The 23,710-nt window shown below is 44.2% G+C and overlaps 1 long non-coding RNA gene across 16 annotated transcripts in view; it reads left to right on the top strand.

Moving 5' to 3' along the window:
- LOC309541472 overlaps positions 1 to 23,710 on the top strand; it is a 101,848-nt gene that overhangs the window by 25,839 nt on the left and 52,299 nt on the right. For 8 of the 16 annotated variants that reach the window (XR_014223713.1, XR_014223714.1, XR_014223715.1 and 5 more), the window contains exon 2: positions 2,777 to 2,846. This is a non-coding gene — a long non-coding RNA (uncharacterized lncRNA). Of the gene's footprint in view, positions 1 to 2,776; positions 2,847 to 6,239; positions 7,362 to 11,492; positions 11,581 to 15,112; positions 15,240 to 16,194; positions 16,300 to 18,225; positions 18,455 to 23,710 lie in introns of those variants that run through there. The other 8 variants (XR_014223712.1, XR_014223719.1, XR_014223724.1 and 5 more) reach the window with 7 other exon arrangements.

Consider the following 23,710-nt stretch of genomic DNA (forward strand, 5'->3'; position numbering starts at 1 on the left):
TACATAATCAACACAGACACCCAAAACACAGATGCACACATAAATGGAGGCACCACACAACACCCAAACTGGACATCCCATGGGACACTTGAAATACACTGAGAAGACACACAACACATGCAACCCCTTCTTTCCTACCCTGGAATCTGATTTCTCTCTTTATTTCTTCTTTATTCTCTTTCCTTCCAGCTGCAAATTCCAGGCCCAAGGCATTTTCCTTTAGCTCCAGAAGTCACAACTGCTCTGATAGCTACCCGTGATGTGTGAAGTATAAATGCTTAGATAGTTACCGCAGATAGGAGTTCTATTACGGAAGTTCAGTCTATCTATCTACAGACTAAATTGTGCTTTGGCAGGGGGAGGATGGAGGAGTCGAGCTAACGTTGTCAATCTTTTCTTCCACTCTCTAATGCCTCGGATGTGATATTTACTGTTGTTCAGATTCCTCTCGTTCTTCTATTTCAGCAAATAAAGTCCGGGAAATGGAATACTCAGTAGGTACATTGTATTGCTGCACATTTCTTTACAGCGGGGATGGCCAAAGAGCCTAACCTTATGAGTAGCACAATAACATCCTTTTAGTTCTCGTATAACCCTGGCTATCAAACTCCTATGGAAGGAGTGGTGCAAGTGCCAGCGGTCTGCCAGAATTTTATTTATTTATTCTATTCTACTCTATTTGCTTTTGTTGTTAAAATGCCTTTCATTTTGTTATTCATTTGTTGAAACTGCATCCTTATTCCCACTGGTTTTGATTCTTTCCATTAATTTTAATTTCCCATCGCTTCCAACGGCAGACTCTTCTGCTGCTAGTAATATCTATGTTTTCCATCCAGCTGGCATAATTTTTTCCCAGGCCTCCTGCTACTACTTCGAGGGATCAGACTTGTCAAGTTTCAGATGAATGAGATGCAGGGGAAATGTCCCCATCTTACAGGCAGTGGATACATAGACACGCTAACAGAAGCCAGCCTATTAACTGAAATCTACATGGTTGCTGTTGTGGTGGTTTAGAGTCAGTTTCTTATCCAAGGATCCTGAAGCAGTTTACCAAACAAAATGACAATATAAATGTCAAAACCTAGAAAATCACTGTGGTATAAAAGTTAGTATTTTGGAGTATGGCCTGGGCAACAAGTGTTTGAATACCCACTCAGCCATGAAGCTCACTGGGTGACCAGCCTAACCTAACACACATTGAACATAAAATAGAATCATAGAACTGGAAGGGACCATTAGGGTCATCTAGTCCAACCCCCTGCAATGCAGGAATCTTTTGCCCAATGTGGGGCTCGAACCCACAACCCTGAGATTAAGAGTCTCATTCTCTACCAGCTGAGCTAAAATGGTTGTTCTGAGGATAAAATGGGTGAGAGAACCATGTGACCACCTTGAGCTTCTTGGAGAAAAAGGTGATATAAATGAAATAAATAAGTATTAAAATACAGTGGTACCTCGGGTTAAGAACTTAATTCGTTCTGGTGGTCTGTTCTTAACCTGAAACTGTTCTTAACCTGAAGCACCACTTTAGCTAATGGGGCCTCCCGCTGCCGCTGCACGATTTCTGTTCTCATCCTGAAGCAAAGTTCTTAACCCGAGGTAATATTTCTGGGTTAGCGGAGTCTGTAACCTGAAGCGTATGTAACCTGAAGCGTATGTAACCTGAGGTACCACTGTACACATACAGTCTGAATAAAAGCAACATGTTATTGATAATGTTTGGGCAGAACGGTGTATAGAGATGCCCCTTCAGTTATCCAGGCCCCAAGTAATTCAGTGTTCCGTAAGTCATCACTAACACCTTGAAATTGGACCCAGAGCTTCTTGGCAGTCAATGCAATTCTTTTAAATCTAATGTCATTTGGCTCTCTGTGTTGCTTCACTTAGCAGCTTGGCCACCACATTCTGCAGTGGCTGTAGCTTCCATGTTGTCTTCAAGGGCACCCTCATGTAGAGCATGAGGGGGGTGGATTAATGTGGTCAGGCTATCACTGCCCAGGAATGGCAATGTCTGGCAGACCAACCAAAGTTGGCCATAGGTACTCTGAGCCACGGAGACAACATGAGCTTCCAGCAACAAAGCTTGATTCAGGAGGGCTCCCTAGCACTTGCTCCTTCATGAGATTCCTGCATTACAAGTCTTCTTAACTCCTCAACATTAGAGCCACCTATTCACAGGGCCCTTGTCTTGTTGAGACTGAATCTGTTATACTGGCCTTCATACATCCCAGTACAACATCCAGACAATGGCCTAGCATCTGGACAGACTTTCTGGACCCAGACGAAAGAGGGAAATAGAGCTGAATGTCAATACAATGGCACCTCGGATTACATACGCTTCAGGTTACAGACGCTTCAGGTTACAGACTCCGCTAACCCAGAAATAGTACCTCAGATTAAGAACTTTGCTTCAGGATGAGAACAGAAATTGTGCTCCGGTGGCGCGGCAGCAGTGGGAGGCTCCATTAGCTGAAGTGGGGCTTCAGGTTAAGAACAGTTTCAGGTTAAGAACGGACCTCCAGAACAAATTAAGTTCTTAACCCGAGGTACCACTGTAACATGCTGACTGCATTCAACTCCAACCCGCCTGCTGCCATCACCCAGTGACTTCCTGTAGATGTTAAATAGGACAGGGAACAAGACGGAACTGTTTGGTATTCCACGGCACAAATGGTGTGGAACAGATTGGATGTCCCTCACTGCCATGTTCTAGAACTACCCTTGCAGATAGGAGTGGAACCACTGTAACAACATATCTCCATTTCTCATCCTGCAGAATCTACCTGATAGTTTACCATGGCTGATGGCACCAAAAGCCACTGAAAAAAGCCAAGAAAACCAACAAGGTAAGACTCCATCTGTGTTTTTCCTGGAGAAGATAATTCACCAGTGTGACCAAACCCTAGACTGAAACCAAACTAGAATGGGTCTAGGTCAGCGTTTCCCAAACTTGGATCTCCAGAAGTTTTTGGACTGCGGTTCCCATCATCCCTGACCGCTGGTCCTGCTAGCTAGGGATGGTTCGACTAGTAGTCCAAAAACAGCTGGAGACCCAAGTTTGGGAAACCCTGGTCTAGATAATCCATAGCCTCCAGGAACGGAAGGTGTCCAGCCACCACCCTCTTGAGGACTTTGCCCAGGAAGGGGATATTTGCAATGGGATAGTAGTTGCCATATGACATCTGAGACCAACAGGAAGGTTCTGTTCAGTAGGGGCCACATTAATGCCTCTTTTAGGCCCCACTGTTTGACTAGATGAGCTATATGGACAAATAGTCTGACCTGAAATAAAGCATATTTTTATGCTCCAAATGGCCCTTCTTGGTGGATGCTATTGTGGGCCATAGCGAGGTCCAACAGAGTAAAATGTGTCAGGAAATTTGGGAGGGAGGGAGATCTGACAAAGAAGTGGCTGTGGTGTATATTGTGGGCTTTCCTTATATATCCCAAGGGATATCATTGTAGTCTGAGCCATCTTACACAGGTATTATCTCTGATAGGCCTACCTGTTCCTCTTTCAGAGGCTTCCTTAACTGCTCAGGTAGGAAAATGTAGATCCACTGGGCCGTCTATTTTGAAGGATATGATAATGTCAGTGACTCCTCAGGTAACTGTGTGCAGTGCATCATTAGATTGCCACCGGTGAAACCCACCTTGGAAATTCTTGGCACAGCACATTAAAATTTATCTCCTCAATCATGAGGGCTGATTTCTTTTGAAAGCGTAAAGCCATAGGCTTCACGCAAGAATCCCGAGAGTGCGATGAAAAGCTGTTGGTTCCCATGGCCATGACTCATCTACTACCAGGCCTGAATCCGGATCTGGACATTTTAAAGCACAGGTGGGAAACTGGGAGTGCCACCCCAACCCAATTTTCTGTGCCCCCTGGCACCTCCTGAAATTGTCTATGCTTTCTTCCCATCACAGTTTCTTCCTTCCTGTCAATTTTCTCCTTATTTTTCCTAACTTTAACAAATCTTTCCCTGTGTAGGAACATAGGAACTCCCCTTAAACCGAGTCAGGACATTGGTCCATCTAGTTCAGTATTCTCTGCACTGACTGGCAGCTGCTCTCCAGGATTTCAGAACAATGAGGAGGCTGTGTGTTTTATTTGATAAACATAAATTTTTAACGTTCCCCCTGGTTTTATGACTTGGGGAAAAGAAGTATGTTTTTCCCTGCTGTCTGAGAACAAATAATTGGCAGGCTTCTGCTGTCTGTGTGAAGCACAGAAGGGCTGTACACAATGTTATTCCTACTTTGTGTGTGTGTGTGTGTGTGTGTGTCTACTCTGTACTTAGGAAGCTTATTTATGCCTAGTCAGTCCATTGGCCCACCTAGCTCACTAGTGTCTACGTTGACTGACAGCATCTCTCCATGGTTTCAGACTGGATGCATTCCTAACCCTACTTGGAGATGCCATGGGGGATAGCCTGGATAGCTCAGTTGGTTAGTGTGTGGTGCTGGTTATGCCAAGGTTGCAGGTTCGATCCCTGTAGGGGCAGGGAGTGGGACTACTAGATGATCCACAGGGGTCCGTTCCAATTCTATGATTGGGGATTGAACCTGAGACCTTCAGCATGCTAAGCAAACGCTCTACCACTGAGCTATAGCCCTTCTATGTGCAGAGCCTCCCCCCCATCAACGAAGAAACTGAACCCCACTTGCAGTGTGAACTGGAGCAGCCCAGTCACAGGTTTACGTCCTCATTGAGAACTGGACCTTGAACACAGGTCTTAAATATGAAGGCCACACACCGGGACTTGATGCTTTGTCCTACACATGCCTCCTCTGACAGAATTACTAATCTAGCCATTGAAACGCAGGCTCCCCTTTTGCCGCAGAGTTGCATGATGGGCCATGCCCACCCTGTTGAGAAGGTCACTTTTAATTTAGTTTTTAAAGAGTTGACTTTCAAAGCCTAACAGTGTGTCACAGTTAATGGCATGCTCTTGTCTTAACATCCTTTCGTGTTATAATGTGCAGCAAGAGAGGGTTTCCCTTTTTTTTCCTTTTGCCAAGATCAGATGGGACCGGCAATAATAGCAAATAAAAATCCAAATTAAGGGAAAAGAGCAAGTAAATAAATTTTTAATCATATAAAATTTAATACTTATGTTAAGAAAAAGAATATTAAAAGTCATTTTATATAGAGTGAATTTATATTGGAGCTGATTTTTTAAAAGTTGTGCTGCTTTGAGTGATATGATAATCATGCGCTTCTCTCTGACTCCCCTCCTCCACTTGTTCAAGGGGATTGAAATTTATATACGCAATAACCAGCAAAGAATCATAAAGGATCAGACCAGAGGAATCTGTCTCACTCCATTTTTTCCTGTCACTCCCATAGTGATTTTAATATTTTCCTGAAGTCTCCCTGCATTTGCCAGATACTAACATAGTTTTCAAATACAGTTGGCTTAAAAAATAAGAGCTAAATGAGGTATGCTTCTTGGTAAACCACAATGCTGCCAAGGTACTACACTGAAAAATGTACTTATATAAAAAAGCAGGTGACTGGAGTCTCCTGTTAGCTGTAAACTTCACAGGTCTATAATTTTGTGTGTTGTGGGCCAGCCCTATCATTAGACAGAGGCAATCACCTCAGGTGGCAAATGCGGGGAGACAATGGAGGCAGCCCCCCTATTTCTCCTGAGCCCCCTGGACATCTTCTGTGTGCCACATCGCCTGTCCTGTACCCCCATAGCTAACCTGCAGTGATGGAGAAGAGCAATGGTGGGCACCATCCAGTTAGTTGCCTATACTGCAGTACGATTTAATTACAGTGGTACCTCAGGTTACAGATGCTTCAGGTTACAGACGCTTCAGGTTACAGACTCCACTAACCCAGAAATAGTACCTCGGGTTAAGGACTTTGCTTCAGGATGAGAACAGAAATTGTGCGGCGGCAGCGGGAGGCCCCATTAGCTAAAGTGGTACCTCAGGTTAAGAACAGTTTCAGGTTAAGAACGGACCTCCAGAACAAATTAAGTTCGTAAGCCGAGGTACCACTGTACCGGTCTAGTTGGCTTCTGTACATGGAATGGAGAGGGATGCCATCTTGTCCTTTGCCTCAGGTAGCAAAATGTCTTGGGCTGGCCCAGTGTGAGACAGTCCAGAGCTTTAAATGTCCAAAGAAACTGACCTAATTGGTTTGGGAAGACAGGGAAATGAGGTTTGGTTAAATTATGTGCATTGCCTGTGTCAGTAACTTCATTCCCATTTTGTTGTCACAACAGACTCTCCAGGAGCAACCCAGGAATCTGTTGCCTCAGGCTTGGTAGAGGATGATATTCCATCACTAAAACTTGTGGACATCCAGGAAGCTTACTGCTAGAAGATTCAGGACAGATAAACAAGATGTTAACCATGTTCCATAGGTAACTATGGAACTTGCTTCCGAGGGAGACAGTGATGGCTGCCAGTTTAGATGGCTTTATTAGACAAATCCATGGAGGAGAGGGCTACTAGCTGTGATGGCTGTGCTTTGCTTCCATAGTCAAAGATAGTAATGCTTCTAAATAGGTTTCCCACAGGCATCTGGTTGGCCGCTGTGAGAGAACATGATACAGGTCTAGATGGGCCATTGGATTGATCCAATAGGCTCTTATGTTATTGAGTGCTGAACTAAGTTTCAACTGCCAGTTCATTCAACATGGATGGGGAAGGGGCATTACAGTGGCACCTCGGGTTAAGTACTTAATTTGTTCCGGAGGTCCGTTCTTAACCTGAAACTGTTCTTAACCTGAAGCACCACTTTAGCTAATGGGGCCTCCTGCTGCTGCTGTGCTGCCGGAGCACAATTTCTGTTCTCATCCTGAAGCAAAGTTCTTAACCCGAGGTACTATTTCTGGGTTAGCAGAGTCTGTAACCTGAAGCGTATGTAACCCAAGGTACCACTGTATACTGCCCTTTATCTCAAGCAGGAAAATAAATATATTTGGCCAGTTCTGATATACCCTCACTTTGCAGTCAGAGAGGCAGTAAAATTAGGAGATATATTGAGACTTCAGTGGGCCACCATACCTGGATGATGGGCTGAAAATGCAGAGCAGAAAGTTCCCCTTAGAAAATCTTTGGCTTGAATTTGGTTGATGATAGGGTGGTGGGCAGGGAAGGAAGGGGTTTTAAGCTTTCTACTGGCAAATCTAATGGTACAGGGAAGGAAACTCACAAGGAAGTTTCCTAATGAAATTGATCCCTTACCTCTAAATCCCACAGTCTTGAAAAATCAGCTGATATGCCCCCCCATTTTGTTACCTGCGAATGGGTTGGTGAAGTGTGTGTGTGTGTGTGTGTGTGTGTGTGTGTGTGTGTGTGTGAGAGAGAGAGAGAGAGAGAGAGAGAGAGAGACAGAGACAGAGAGGGGTGGGGGGAGATTTCAGCTTGACTAGATGGTTGTACAGTCATACCTCAGGTTACAGACGCTTCAGGTCGTGCGTTTTCAGGTTACGGATGCATCAAAACCCAGAAGTACCAGAACAGCTTACTTCTAGGTTTCAGCACTCACACATGCGCAGAAGCGCTAAATTGTGCTTTGCGCATGCGCAGAAGCACCGAATCGCAACCCACGCGTGCGCAGACATGGCGCTGCGGGTTGTGAATGTTGCAGGTTGCGAATGTGCCTCCCGAACAGATCACGTTTGCAACCCGAGTGTCCACTGTATTCATCTTGGTTTGGCCTCAGCTGTGGAGGCCCAGTTTTAAGAACAGTTTAACTCTATGCAGGATTCTGGCCAATCATTATTTTCCTTTGCTTTTAGTATATGCACCCTCAGTAGCAGATATTTTGCAAAACTGGCAAAGCGCATTTGTTAAAACAAAGATTCATTGTAACACACTGCTTTTGGTGTGTGTGGGGGGGGAGGGGGGAATTCATTAAAAGAATAACGTTGGTGTTTTTTGATCAGATAGGAATACCAGATACATTTCCTTATTTTCAAAGTTTCTAGTTGAATAAAGTAACTGAAGCACAATTCAGTTTAATGGCAGAACATTTCTTTCACCGGCTGCAAAGCATGCATTTATGTGAATGCCTCTCCACTTTCTAACACTGCTTCCGATGACTTTATTTTATGATCACAATATTATTTTATGAACATGAAGGAGGAGGAGGAGGAGGAGGAAGAATTCCCTGATGTTCACCTCTGAGAAGTGGGAAATCCCATAGAAAATCTTGTCGAAAGATCGACAAAAGTAGATTGTGGCAGAAGTGAGCATGTGAAACATGTCTGCATTGTTAAATAGGAATATTTTTAAAATCGCATTTGAACCCTGCTCTTTCATAACTAAGGAGTATACTCTTAGCTCAGTTGGTTAGAGCATGGGACTGATAATGCCAAGGTCATGGGTTTGATCCCCATAGGGGTGCATATTCCTGCACTGTGGGGAGTTGAACTAGATGAAGGGACTAGTTGCGGTTCCTTCCATCTCTGCGATCCTGTCATTCTACCTGGGAGGCTGTGTGGTTTGTATGCAGAAAGGCCTAAAGTGATGGGAAAGACAGAGGAGGCTACCTTACACTATGTAGAATATTTGTTCATGGATCCCAGTATGGTTTACCAGAGTAAATGGCAGCAGTTCTCCAAGTTCTCAAGTTGAAATCTTTCCCATCATCTGCTGCTGCTGGAGCCTTTTAACTAGAGATATCAGGGTTTGAACTTGAGATTTTCTACATAAAAAGCACATGTCTGAACTTTGAGCCAAGGCCCTCACCCTGACAACCTGGTAGCTGCTGTCAATCACAGCAGACAGGGGTGGAGGAATCTGTGACCCACCAGAAGTTGATGAATTAGAATTTCCATTATCCTTGACCATTGGGGCTCATTTGAGTTGAAGTCCAACAATACCTGGAAGGATGCAGGTTCTCCACCTTTGAGGTAGAGCATAGTGGCTAGATGGACTGAAGGTCTGATTCAGTGGCAGCCTGTGGTCTGTACACTTTATGAGGCCCTTGGATTTCTTACTGCCAAAATCAGTTACTTACTGCCAAAATCCGTTTCTCACTTCCTCCCTTCTTTCTCAGCCCATTTCCCTGCCTGAGAGGCAGGAGTATCTTCTAGCAGATGCTTTGGAAACTGTGCTCAGAGAGCCAGCAACAAAGTGTGCCAGGTAGTATGCCTGCTGGAGGGCCTCAGTTTACCTACAGCCTTTGTCTGAGGATGTTGGTCATTCGGAGCTATCCATGGTAGTGCCTTACCTTACCCTCTGGGCACCTGGTGTGAATAGCTGAGCCTGGCCCTGGGGAGAGAATTCTGTAGCTCTGGTGCCATGATTGAAAAGACCCTGCTGCTAGTGACATCTGCTGAACCTTATCCAGCACAGGTATCCAGAGCAAGGCTTCTCATGTTAAATGTTGTAAGAGTGTTACTAGAATTGTCATCCTTCAGGGTTCAGTCCCTTCTGCCAGTCTCTGAAATTTCATTTTCTGAGTCAGTGAACAGGATACTTCTTGGCTCTAGTACACCTGCATCTAAATTCATCCATGGGAACCCCAAGGCTCCATGCTGTGTAGACAGTGGTGGCGGAAGGCAAGGAGGCTGCAGGTAGGTGGAATCAGAGTCAATAACAGTCAGAGCCAACTACCATATTTTTCGCTCCATAAGACGCACTTTTTCCCTCCTAAAAAGTAAGGGGAAATGTCTGTGTGTCTTATGGAGCGAATGTGTGGTTGATCGCTGGGTCCCTTTCTGGCCCCACCCACTTGCCCAGGCCTCCATTTTTGAATGTTCTGCAGATGGAGGCTGGTTGTTTCCCCAGCAGCATGTGACTGGCTGATTAGATTATCTGTCTGGATACTGTAGAAACGGCTCCCTTTCCTTTCCTAAAGAAGCTGCAGAACTGTGAGTTGAACCCCATAAAAACAGGATTTTTTCCCCCTTGCAAAGTAAGCTCAACAACTTTGAGCTGATCCTCAAAAAAGGGACTTTTCCCCTTTGCAAAAGAAGCTGTGCAACTGTGAGCTGATAACCAAAAAACAGGGCTTTCCCCCTTTCCTCCTCTAAAAACTAGGCGTGTCTTATGGTCAGGTGCATCTTATGGAGCAAAAAATACGGTAATTCTAATCCTCCCTTCTTCTCTGTTGTGTCCTACAAGAGCAACACTGAGACCAAGGAAGAGGAAGTTGACAGGCAGTGCCACCCTCTGGACTTGTTGTAAGATGGTGGTGGGACTAGCTGAGAGCAGATGGAGGTTGGCAGGGCAGTGTCCCATCCATTCATCTGTAGCTGCAGAAGCAGGGCTAGCTGCAGGCTTGAGGACACCCTTGGCAATGAACCTTATTCTCAATGCTCATGAGGAATAATCGCACATAGGGAAATGCACCATGGCATTCCTCTTGATCCTAAATGGTGCTTCTGCCGACAGCAAGGCAAGACATAGGGGTTTTTGGCCTCTATAGTTTGCAAAACAGTCACTGCAAGGCAAGTCTTCTCCGAGACCTCAGTGTGCTTCATGGCTTCTAAGTGACATGTTTCTCCACGACACATCTGTCGGATTCTCAGGCTAGCTTACTTAGAGGAAATCATTTCTTCAAGGTCATGCAGGGGTTCTGCAAGGCGGGCGGGGGGGGGGGGAGAAGAAGGCATTTTTCACTGCTCTTGGTCTAACCGCTAGACCATGCCCCAAATGCTGTGTGTTGACATCTCCTTGTGTCTGGCTATCATAATAAAACATGATGAATATAAGCCCAGATGCCAAACGGCGAAATATACCCTGGATTCAAAGGAAACAACATCACGGGCAGTTGCTTTACCCCCCCCCCTTTCTTCCCCCCACTGGGGAATTTTTGCTTGTTCTCACACATTTCTCAATAAATCTTCATTATTGCTTTCTCTCTCCCCCAACCCGCCGTCCCTTTCCTCCCCACTTTTAAAAAGGCTACTTCATGAGCCAATGACAAATTTCCCTTATATGTTCCCCCAGTCATACATTCCATTGACACAAGGACCCGGCTGCATTATCTGGAGAGCAGGAACATGCCAACATGATGATTCAGCCAATCAGAGCTGATGATATTGTATTACCAGTTTCATAATGTAAATGAAAAAAGATGGTCTTCTTTTGATGAAAGCTGTAAAGTAGCTATTGTGCCTGTTTGGTATTGCAAGGGCCAAATGTATTATTTATGCAATTTTCCTTTTTCGAAAAAAAAGAGGGGTGGGTGGGAGAGAAAGAATAAAACAACAACCCTGAAAGAGATTGTTTCGTTTTATAGCTTTCAGTCAGAGCTCTTGTCTCAGGAATATGTGCATGCCCACATTTTATCCAGCATTGAATGGGTAAGGCAAAATGTGATACCATATATTCAAAAATGGATAGGATGAAGATGTTATTTTCAATGGGGGGGGGGGGAGAGACCCAACCGCTTTAAGAGGAAAGGAGAGAAATGAGGCCCCAGTGATTTTTATGATATTGTTGCCATTTGTGTATGTGTCAAATTGACTCATAGTAAAACCAATGTACATTCCGATAATTGTTCTACTCTTCTCAAGGTCTTTGGTGAACTCATTTGGAGCTTCTCATCTATTGAAAAGAAGGGGAGCATTTTGTTAGATGGAATTTCAGTGGGGGTGTTTGCAGGTGGGTGGACAATGGAGGACATATCAGTTAAACAGTTAGATATATTTGGAAGGGCATAGCTATGTTGGTGGTGCCCCTTGGGGTAGGAAGAACAGCAAGATGGCCAGAGCCAACTAATTCTTCCTCTTTATGAAGTTCTGCAGGGGCAAAAATGATATGAAGGAGGAGGAAGCTGACAGTGAGTGCTACCTTCTGGACTGATTGCAAGAAGGCAGGCAAGCGGACAGTTTGAGGTTGATGGGGCAGTGGCCTGTTTGTCCTAACACTGGTAGAGAACAACAGAAGGTCCCAGTTTCAATCCCTAGCGTAGCAAGTCTAGGACTGACCTCCGCCTGAGACGTTGAAAAGGATTAGATGAATTCACAGATATTGCATGTGTTAATGGTTATTTGCCACAATAACTTGATGCTAGTGCCCAGTGGGTGCTGTCAGACTACATCTGTCTTTATCTCTCACCATTGGAACTTCTGACTGGGGCCATAGCTGTCAACTTTCAGATTTGAAAATAAGGGATCAGCAGCCTCACCTGTCCCGGGGATGGTCTACGGGATATCTAACAATCCGGGATAGCAGCGGAAAGCAGCAGGAAACGGCGCTGGAATAAGGGAAATTCCCACAACAAAATGGAAGGTTGACAGCTATGACTGGGGCTGATGGGAGCTGTAGTTCAACAACATCTGAAGTGAACCAGCTTTTCTGTTTTTGCTCAATCTAACCTCTGAGTCAAGAGGCTGAGTACGAGATGCTGGAAGATGGCAATAGGGCATGGCTGCTTCCATTTTGTGATTTCCCCAGTAAGACTGTTAAGAGTGCGTGATTAGACAAATATTTGGCCTGATGTATCATAGGCAGGTCTTATGTATTTAAACACTTAGAGTGCTGTTATCAGTTTGGCTATTTGGAGAATAAAAATTAAGTACTACATCACATTATCCATTGTAACCTCCAGAAGAACTACAGGGGTTCTGGAACTGAAACAAACTTGTCACCATCCATTTACTAAGTGGTAAAGCATATGGTCGTGGTGGGGATATAGATTTTCAGTGACTGCCTGTTGTTGGTTTGATAAAATGATTTAGGTATCAAATGGAAACACAACTATGAGGACCGGCAATTCTTCTTGTAGAAAATGGAAGGCAGACTGGGCCACTGATGAGTCCAGAAGAACAATCGGGCAAATTTGCCATTTGCTAACATGTTGTCATATCCCAATGTGACCAGCAAACAGAATATAGAATGTCCAGAGAGGGAAATGTGTTAGTCAGTTGCAGCCAAAACAATGAGGAACTTTGAGGCACCTAAGAATGAAACTATTCACACAGGAGCAGGTTGAGGAGAGTCATCAATGGGAGTGGGCATGTTTGGGTCTACATTCCAATGCTGCCACCAGTGTTTTCACATGTAAGTGAGCATGCATCTACTATGCATATCTTAGTTCAAAGGAGGTTCAGTGAGAGACCATCAGCTTTGCATGCAGAAGATCCCAGGCCCAATCCTTAGAAGCTGCACATTGTTGGCATCCATGTTGGGAGACAATGGAGGAATGCATCCTTCCCATAGGCACCATCTGGGGGGAGGAGGCAAGGTCCCTCAAAAAATTCAAGAACGGGCCCCCAAAAAATCCACAGCGGCCATGCACACATGCCATGTGGCAAGCTCACCTAAATCCCACAGTCTCTGTACCATGCCCTGTGGCCAGTACACAAAACATCAGCATGCCATGTGATATATGCACATGACATCAACACATCATGTGGTGTGTCCACATCACTCGCACATGTGGTGCAGCAAAGCCCCGTCAATCATGGGTGCATGGTGGCATACTTGGTCCTTTCAGAGATCCTAGAGAGACTCTGGTATGGAGAACCTGTGGCCATCCAGATGTTGCTGGACTCCATCTCCCATCAGCCCCAGCCAGTGCAGCTAATGGTCTGAGATGATGGGAGTTGTAGTCCAACAACATTTGGAAGGCCACATGCCCCCATCCCTGTTATAGAAATACAGGGTTAGGTGGATCCCTAGGCCTGGTAGGTTCTTATGCTGATGGTTTACTGATCAGCTCAGAGGAATGCTACTGGATATCTGCTTGTTTCCAGGTCCACTTTAAGCCATAGATGGTACAGCACCCATGGCACAGACCTGTTCAGCTGTCATGACAGCTCAATGTTTTTTAGCGAGGAATACTATTATCAGTCTTGGTATCTTCTCTAATACGGAAGGAATTGGTGGCAAGTGCAAAACTGAATGCACTGCAGAACCCACAGGACAAAGGTGTATGCCATTAAGCACCTCAGGTTTCAGCTTTGCATATAGAACATCAGCGAGCCGCATCAGTCACATTCCTAAGTGATTTTTCTGCAATCAGAATTTCATTCATTACCCAATTTTCATGCGGTTCCCCTGGCATTTGAAATATGTTTTAAGGTAGGCTCCCCACAGGCTCTCCCCCTCCTGCAATAACTGATCTGCAGTGTCCAAAGACAGATCTAAATATCTTTGGTGCAAATTACTTTAGGCCGGCTGAGCAGGAGTCTCTGTCATCTTCATCACATTTCACACCTACACAACTGATAACAGATTAATATCGGGGCCTCAAATATTTCATCAGCATCTCCGGCGGAGGAACCTTGCATTATTTTATCTGAGGAAGCCATCAAGGGGGCCGGGTTGGTGAGGGGAGAATCCACAAAGGGAAGAGAGGAGCAGGGATTATATATGTATGTATATTTTAAAAGTGAACAAAGGGGGAAGGAAAGGGAAAAAAGGGGGTACCGAACTTTTTGTAAGAAATAAGAAGGGGAAAAAAATAGTGTGTCCTTTGGTATTAGGAGAAAAGCAACAAGCCCGGTTGTGGCAAAGTTCTCCCCTCCGATTATGTATCCACTTTTATTCAATCATTGTATCGCTCTATGGCTGACACTTGGTCAATAGTGCAATCTACCACTGATCAGAATAAAACAGGCATCCCAGAGCACCTTGGAATTTCATTAGTTTCTGTTCAGTGCAGTCTCCATACGTATATGTTGATTTGCAAACACAGTTTTGAAGCTCAATTCAGTGCCTGTTGGAACAAAGAGTCAAGGACCCTGAATGTTACTTTTACAGGATTCTTTTCCCCCCTCCTTGTTAAAAATCATGATTAAAACATCTTTCTGTGCACACACACACACTTTATATTATATTGTGAAAGGACATAAACCTCTTGGCCATGCCTCTTTTCAAAAGATCTTGATAAAGGTGCTTAGACAATGCATGTATCTGAAAGATGTATATAAAAAAATCTTGACTGTGTTCACGGTCAAGAAGTTTGTGCTAGAACTGGCTTATGCCTTGTTTATTCACCCTTAGCATGAACAGTGTTAACAGGAGAGCCTGGAATATGAATAATTTTAAAACATATGTCCCACCTGTTTTCTGTGGAGCTCAAAGCCACGCATGTTCATATGATTTTAGCAGGCAGCCCCCCATACAAACAATGTCAAGACCCAAGTCTGCTTAGCTTAAACTAGGCTGTTGCACTGTGTGCTTTCAGACTATGACCAAGGATCTTAGACCTACCCCTTTCTGTGGTCACTGTGATACATTTTGGAGCTTCAAGAGACCACGGGAATTGTCTTCATTGAGATCCATGAATTACTGGCTCATGTGATTAACTGCAGGTATGAATGGAAGGTTTGTATATAGGGGCTTATGAAGCTACTTTATTCTGAGTCAGACCATTGGTCCATCCAAGATTTCCATGAGAGATCTTTCCCTCCCATACCTGGAGATGCTAGGGATTTAACATGGGACCATCCACATACAAAAGAGATGCTCTACCACTGAACCATGGCCCTTCCCCATGCTTGAGGTGCACCATCTGAGAAAAGAAAGAACCAATTACAAGCTATTTAAAGGCTGGTTCTGATGTTTCTTTAAGACAAGAGCAGGGTGTGGCAAAGTGAAGAGAGTCTCCATAACGCTGGAAGAGGTGGAACTTCTGTAAGATCCGGCCAATCATTCTGACATTTTAAATCTTTGTGATTTAGTATTCTCCATCTACACATCACACACACACACACACACACACAATTTCCTGGGCAAGGAAGAAAAATAAACATCTCAGGCAGTAGATTGTTGGTAATGAAGTTACCAGAGCTTGCAGTAATTGCATTGTGGGGTTGTAGCAACATGCTATGGTTCTTTTTTGAGCAATGCCTGTTTGAAGACTTGGGAAGAGCTCGCAGCATCCCTCCATCTGGCCATGAAATACCAGTTCAAATTGGGCTCTTTTCCTCCTGGAACTCCTACTCACATGACAGAAAACCTTGGGGCAATCGCATTTGTAAGTAGGGTTAGGAGCCTAGGAAGCTGCCTTACGCCGAACCAGACCATCAATCCATCTTGCTCAGTAACCTTGATATTGACTGGCAGTAGCTCTGCAGGATTTCAGGCAGGAATCTCTCCCAGCCCTACCTCAAGATGACAAGTATTGAACCAGGGACCTTTTGCATACAAAGTATATGCTCTACCACCCAGCTACAACTCTTCCCTTGTGACCTGAGCGACCTCCCTGTACCTTCTGTGGTACCAGTGCAGTTGAGATTGCTACCATTCTGCCACTTGCCTCCTTAGGTCCTTCAGCTGACACTCCTCCTTGATCTGAAGTGGTTTGCTTGCTGCAGTAAACTAGGAAAGATGGTGACCGATGGAAGGGACCAGAAAAGGAATGGAGCACAGGTATGGAGGCAGCAAACGCTTTTTTGCTGGCTTACTGCTATTAAAAAGGCACAAAGAGATTGTCCACATTTCAAAGCAGCAAATGTACTTCAAGATTTTTGTAGCACTAAGTGGAATGTTTGCCCATCAATTTGATGTGCCTTTGTTCTGAAGAGCAGGCAAATGGAAGGGGCATTGGTTGCCCACCTGTGCTTTGAGCCACAACATAAACAGATTCTTTTTCTCGCTGGTGAGGAGTGGGAGCTCCAGTCCAAGGGGCCATTGAATTACAGCCTAAAATCGTTCAAAGAGCAATAGCAGCATAAAGAAGAAGAGTTTGGATTTGATATCCTGCTTTATCACTACCTGAAGGAGTCTCAAAGCGGCTAACAATCTCCTTTCCCTTCCTCCCCCACAACAAACACTCTGTGAGGTGAGTGGGGCTGAGAGACTTCAGAGAAGTGTGACTGGCCCAAGGTCACCCAGCAGCTGCATGTGGAGGAGCAGGGAAGCGAACCCGGTTCCCCAGATTACGAGACTACCGCTCTTAACCACTACACCACACTGGCTCTCTAAAATAAATCACCTCTCTAAAATCACCTGTATAGCAATAATCACCAATTGATTGATTTAATAAAATTGTCTTCTTTGCCTGTCTAAGATGGGGACTTTGGGAGGCTAATCCACATCGTGGGGGCCACCACTGAAAAGGTCCACTGGATTTGTGATGAGGGTGGGGGGTGGGACTTAAAGGAGAGCTTGAAGAGCAATAAAGTTATTGGTCAGGTTCATATGAAGGCTGGTGATTCTCGAGATATTGTTGTCTCAGGTTGTTTAGAGGTTTAAAGATCTAAAGGAAGACCTTTGAACTGAGCCCCCAAAGCAAACCTTTAGCCAGTATAGCTGTCTCTGGTCAAAAATCTTAGCATCTGTGCCTGGAAACACTAGAATCTTCCAGACTGTCTTTAAGGGCATGCATGAGTAGGACCAGTTATTCATGTGATTCCGATAACCAGTTCATTACCAACAGTGCATAGGAGCTTTCTACAGGAGAGTGGCTTTGCGGTGACAACCACATCACAAAGATAATGTATGTGCCAACCTCATTCAAACTTAATAAAATTCTCCTGGACTTCAATCAGAATTTCCCTTCAGTAAGAATGCTCTGCCAGTATACTGGTCCTAGAATTTAGAGGTTGGATTTGGGGGAGGATTACAGCAGTATCCTTCAAAATTGCACCTATTTAACTCCATTGGACAGGTTTCAGAAGCAATAGATTTTTGGCTATGACTGAGAACTTCTGAAAATCCCACTGTGGGAATATAAAATGAGAAATGTCTGGGTATTTAGTATCTTCTCTTTCTCCCCTTTTTAAGGGAATTGATTCCACACTGGGGTCCTGTAATCCTCCCGGATTAGCTTTGTATTACTTTAAAATGTGATAGTAAACATAAGCACATATAAGGCACATAAAAGATTATCCTGGATATATAGTGGAGAAATGTGAGTCATTGGCATGATGTTGTGGAACAATAGGCCAAGACAGTTTTAGATTCCTTCCAAACCAGGCTTGTTTGGGAACCACAGAAATGCAAGTGATTTGAAAAGTACCCATAGGGTAAGAATGAGAAAGTTGGTCCCATTGACATTTCAGTGGGAACCTACCTAATTCAGACTTCCTGGAACAGTATGTGAACTGAAGCACAGATGCTCTTCAAAATTTGCACTTTTCCTAATTTTATGATGCAGTTCTCTAACCAAACAATATATACAAAAATGTGTATATTAGGGGGGGAATGTGCACAAAAATGCATATATAAGTGAAAATAATGTCCCAAAATGCATTATATTAGGGAGAATTGCTTGCACAAATGTGAAGATTAGATTAAATTGCAGACAAATTTTCAGGACTTTTTGTAATTTTTTTTTTTTTTAATCTGATGCAGAAATGTGGTGAACTGAACAAAAGACTGGAGGATACAAAATGAAAAGTAGAGGGAATCCAAAATGGATACATTGGTCAATCTCTATTCATAGAAGAGCTGTGAAGACCTAGAATAGGAATGACTAATTTCTTAAAAGCCAGCAGAACTGTGGGTAAAATACTGGAAGGAATAAATTGGCCTTGGTTCATGGTTCCAGACTCACCTATGAAGCTTGGTGCCCCAATGGAAAGTTAGAATCTCTCATATTAATGTATAAAGCTGCCTAATATTGGACATTGAACCTCTCTTGGTCAGTATTATCTACTCTAGTTGACTCTCCAGAGCCTAAGAGAGATATTTTTCATGCCTGGCTCAAGGGTGTCTTTAACCGGAGATGGTAGAGATTAGGGGTGCCAACTTGAATAAAATACTGGGGGGTGGGGCAGGTAAACCCCACCCCACATAATCGATCACAAGACACATCATGCACACATCATTTGAATGGCAGTGCCCATTAATGTGGGAAGGCAGCCCCCTCAAATATTTTATTGGGGGGCGGCAAAGGGACCTTGACTCCTAGGAGTTGGCTCCTATGGTGGAGATTGAAGGTGGGAACTTATGAGTGCAAAGGACATACTCTGTGAGCATTAAACAAGATCCCAGCAGTCTATGGTTTTGCATTTGAATTCTGAACATTTGCCTGATCTCTGTAGCTCTCTTGTCGCTGAGCAATCTGAACAATTTGTGATCCTCTAAGCCAAATGCAACTCAATGTCTGTTATGGCCTTTCTGTGACTTGATAATCCTGGATTGCCTGCCAGGGAGTAGTGGGCACCAGACAGGCTACAGGAAATGCTGGGGCTATGTTCAGCTTGGCCATGCAGGTCTGCCTTACATTCTGAATTATTTTGACAAGGGTGTGCCCATTGCCAAAGGTCTTAGTATACTTTTAATACTTCTAAAAATTTAAGAGTGCCCAATTTTCATGTAAACCAATGGCAGTAATAGAATCATAGATCTGGAGTCTCATAGGCAGTGTTGGCTGGTGCGGAAGATAGGGAGAAAGTAGGTGGTGCCAGAGCCATGACAGGCACAGCCACCCCCTGATTGGTTGTAAGTAAGCAGGCAGGCAGGCAGGTGGGGGTTGGCTATGGGCAGGCAGAAGTTAGTGGGGCAGTGCCCCACTTGCGTTAATGGACCAGTTTCCACTGCTTACAGGCCATCGTGCAACTCTTTGCTCAACGCAGGGTATCCAGTGGGAGAATCCACCAGGATCCTAGGTAATTGGTTATATTGTTGAACTGCTAAACATATATCCTGCATGTGATTACTCATAACCATACCACTTAATTCAGTGGGGCTGAGTCCCTATTAAGCATGATTAGGACTGCAGCTATATTCAGGGATAAAATTCCATTTAGCTCAGAGGGACACATCTCTGAGCAAAAATTTCTGAACACTAAGTCCTATTGATCAAGAGATCATGAAGCATGTTCCTGATCATGGCTGTTGTTTTCACTGGTCTGAAGTGAACCCAGTAGGAACCATGCCATTGGTTCATTTGTTTTCCCTTTTCCTGCATGAGGCTTGTCTTACAATCTTAAATCCTGCTTCTGAAAATAAATAAATGGGTAGCCTTCCACTGTCCTCATTAGAAGTTTTACCTGCCTATCTGTTCAGTTTCTGATTGCTGGTTCTGCAGTAACACAAGATACATTTCTGAGCTTTTCTATATGAACACCGTGGGGCAAATGTACCACGCAACTGTACCTTTTAAATAGTTAATATAATGCTTTAATATTCAGTAATATGAACAATACCTGCTCCCCCACTGTGTGTGCCAGTTGCTGATGTTTACCTCGTATTTGCTCCATACTGGATTATTCCATCAAAATGCTCTGCTTTGCTGTCCAATCATTTATTTCACTGTTCCGTTGAACTATGTTGCAAACATATAGTAACTCTTGTAGGCCTGTGAAAGCTAGAGTGGTACATCCAGTTTTCTAAAAAGTATTTTATTTATCCATGTCTTGCATTATCAATATAGATTCCCATTTTACACACGTTACTCTTGAAAGCATCATGTACCTAGCTGACACTACAAAAATGAATAAGATCTATGATGTGGTCAGTGATGAATGTGTAGTCCTGTTACAGAATACTGTGAAACAGGCGGAGCCAACATGGTGACCTACAGATGTTTTGGACTACAAATCCCATCACCCAACATGGCCAGTGGTCAAGATGATGGGAGTTGTAGTCCAAAGCACATAGAGAGGACTGCACTATGTTGGCTACAGGCTACAGGGCTGGATTCATCAGGCTTCACCAGGCATCTGCTGAGACCCATACTCCCAAAACCACTGCACTGGAGCCCATTGGCTCTTTTGGCTGCCCATTCTCAGGTAGGCTCAAAGCTCACAGGGAAAGTGGTCTGTGGCAGAAGGTCTTATGAGCAGCATCTCATCAGGTAAGCCAGTCATGCCATTGAATCATAGAATTGTAGAGTTGGAAGGGACCCAGACGATCATCTAGTTCAACTCCTTGCAATGCAGGAATCCTGCCCAGAGCTATCCCTGAGTGGGCTCAAACCACCAACAGCCCCATGGGAAGGCTTTTAACGTGGGCCTCTGTATGGTTTCTCCTAGCTAAAGGAATGTGGGCAGGGGGGAGGGGAGCCTGGGCTGTATTTAGTGGGGGAAATACATTGGCTGACAGACCTATGATCTACTAGGCAGCCTTGGGTGTGACACAGAGTGGAAGCATGAATGACTCATACTTTCTCTTAACATGCTTCCACATCGCTTCTGAAGTCAGGAGATGAACATAAAAAGAAGGTAAAGGACCCACAGATGGTTAAGTCCAGTCAAAGGCGACTATGGGGTTGTGGCACTCATCTCGCTTTCTGGCGTTTGTCCACAGACAGCTTTCTGGGTCACGTGGCCAGCATGACTAAACCGCTTGTGGTGCAACAGAAGACCATGACAGAAACCAGAGCGCACGGAAATGCCTTTTACCTTCCCTATTTATCTACTTGCACTGGCGTGCTTTTGAACTTCTAGGTTGGCAGGAGCTGGGACAGAGCAACGGGAGCTCACCCCGTTGCAGGGATTCAAACCACCAAGCTTCTGATCAGCAAGCAAAAGAGGCTCAGTGATTTAGACCACAGTGCCACCCACATCCCCCCATATCTCCCCGCCAAAGCATATCTCCCCATGCTTTGGAATAACTCTGCATCATATCCAAAGCCTAGGTGGGCCACTGGTTTGATCCAGCAAGCTCTACTATGTTCTTAGCCACCCACAGAGGTGTCCTTATGTCAAGTAGTGCAGGACATTTGTGAAAAATGGAAAGAGTGAATACTGCATGTCCCTTTGTTCAAAGGACTCATATACATATCATGCATTGCCATTACGTCCCTAATTTATACGGTCCCTGCAATACATCTTTCCTCAATGAGAAAAGTGAAGAATGCATTTGCGGGAAGAAGCCTAACCTTTCTAGAACTTCTATAATTTGAATGACTTCTGGATTTTGTATAACAGTCATTTTGAATGAGATGGTAATTGAATTATGAAATATCTCCGCCTTTGTTAGGAAGGGACCTTTCCCCTCTCCTCTGCATATATCTTTCTTTTCAGCTCAAGGTCAGGCTGTATTTGTTACATTTCAGTCTTCTAATGGGAAAAAGAATCCTGCTTAACAGCTGTACCTTCTGGCATGGACAAAAGGTGCCGGGTCATTTAATTTTGTAACAAACACAACACGATTGCTTGAGACTGTGTGATGGCTGATTAATGATCAGTGGAGAGGGAGAAGAATCAGATGATGTCTCAACTCCTTCTGGGAGTCAATGCACAGATTCTTTTCAGATGTTCTGGGAAGGGAATAAATAATGTGTGTTGGTTTGGCTTAAGTGTTCATTGTCAAGGAGGCTCGCTACATACACCAAGCACCCGAACGTGGGGTTAAAAAAGCAATTTGTTTGTTTTTTAAATGCATTAGAAGAATGTTGGAGGGAGCTTGGCTGAAGCAGAGGACTTGAGTTTTCAGTAGCTTGAGATGGATGGCAAAAGCTTCGCCCCATAACAGGGATGAGGACATGTTTACCAGCTTGATTGGCACATTTCCTTTAGTGCAACCATCTGGGCAAGTCTATGGTGTGCAAGATCAGAGTCAAAAGTGGACAGAGCAACAGAAAGTGCAGTCTCTTCTCTTTGGCGATCACTTGTAGCCGAGTAAGATTGTCTTCCATAAACACAGTTTTAACAATGAGTCCGTAAGTGACTGTGGAGGCCAGTTCTGGATCCACACGTGCTTCCACAGTGGGGACATTGGTTTCTGGGCGGGAGTGGATCATGGTGTGGATTTGCCAAGCATGCCTTCCTCTTAGCATGTTTCTCCCTTGTGTCCTGAGTTTGAGTGTCTTCAAAGCCCACAACACCTTTGGTAAAGGCTGTTCTCCAATTGGAGCACTCGGAGGCAAGTGTTTCCCAATTGTTGGTGTTTATACTACATTTTTTAAAATTTGCCTTGAGGCAGTCTTTAAACCTCTTTTGTTGACCACCAGGATTACGCTTACCATTTTTAAGTTTGGAATAGAGTAGTTGCTTTGGGAGACGATAATCAGGCATCCGCACAACATGACCAGTCCCATGAAGTTGATGTTGAAGATGCATTGCTTTGACACTGGTGATCTTTGTTTCTCTCAGTACACTGGTATTAGTTTGCCTGTCTTTCCAAGTGATGTGTAAAAATTTTCAGAGACACCATTGATTGAATCTTTCAAGGAGTTGGAGATGGTGTTTATAAGTGGTCCATGTTTCACAAGCATACAGTAAGATTGGTAGCACAATAGCTTTGCAAACAAGCATTTTGGTTTCCCTGAGAATGTCCTGGTCCTCAAACACTCTGCACTTCAATTGGGAGAAAGCCGTACTCGAAGCTCAGGTGATGCTGGATTTCAGCATCAATGTCGGCCCTTGTGGAAAGATAACTGCCCAGGTAGGATTGACATTATCCAATGTTCTACCATTGAGTTGGTTTTGCGGCACTGCAGAGGGGTTATTTTGTACTTGTTGGTTTTTGCGATGTTGAGCGATAGGCCAAGCTTTTCATAAGCTTCTGCGAAGATATTTAGGATAGTTTGGAGGACATCCTCTGAGCCTGCACACATTATGTTGTCATCAGCATACTGAAGCTCTATGATGGAAGTTAAGGTAACCTTACTTTTTGCTTTCAGCCTGCTCAGATTGAAGAGCTTTTCATCTGTTTGATATATGATTTCTACTTTGGTGGGGAGTTTCCCTTCGACAAAGTGTAGGGTCATGGCAATGAAAATAATGACTAGAGTTGGGGCAATAACACAACCCTGTTTAACACCTGATCCCACTGTGAAAGTGCAGTAGGCTACTTTCTTCACCCACTCAGACACCCTTCTCAATCTTCCACCCAGGCCAGCAAGAAGCATTATTGCCTTCCACCCTGGCAAAAATCATTCAGGGAG

Source organism: Podarcis vaucheri, assembly GCF_965113315.1.
Source record: "Podarcis vaucheri genome assembly, chromosome: 10".
In the NCBI taxonomy this organism is placed as follows: Eukaryota; Metazoa; Chordata; class Lepidosauria; order Squamata; family Lacertidae; genus Podarcis; species Podarcis vaucheri.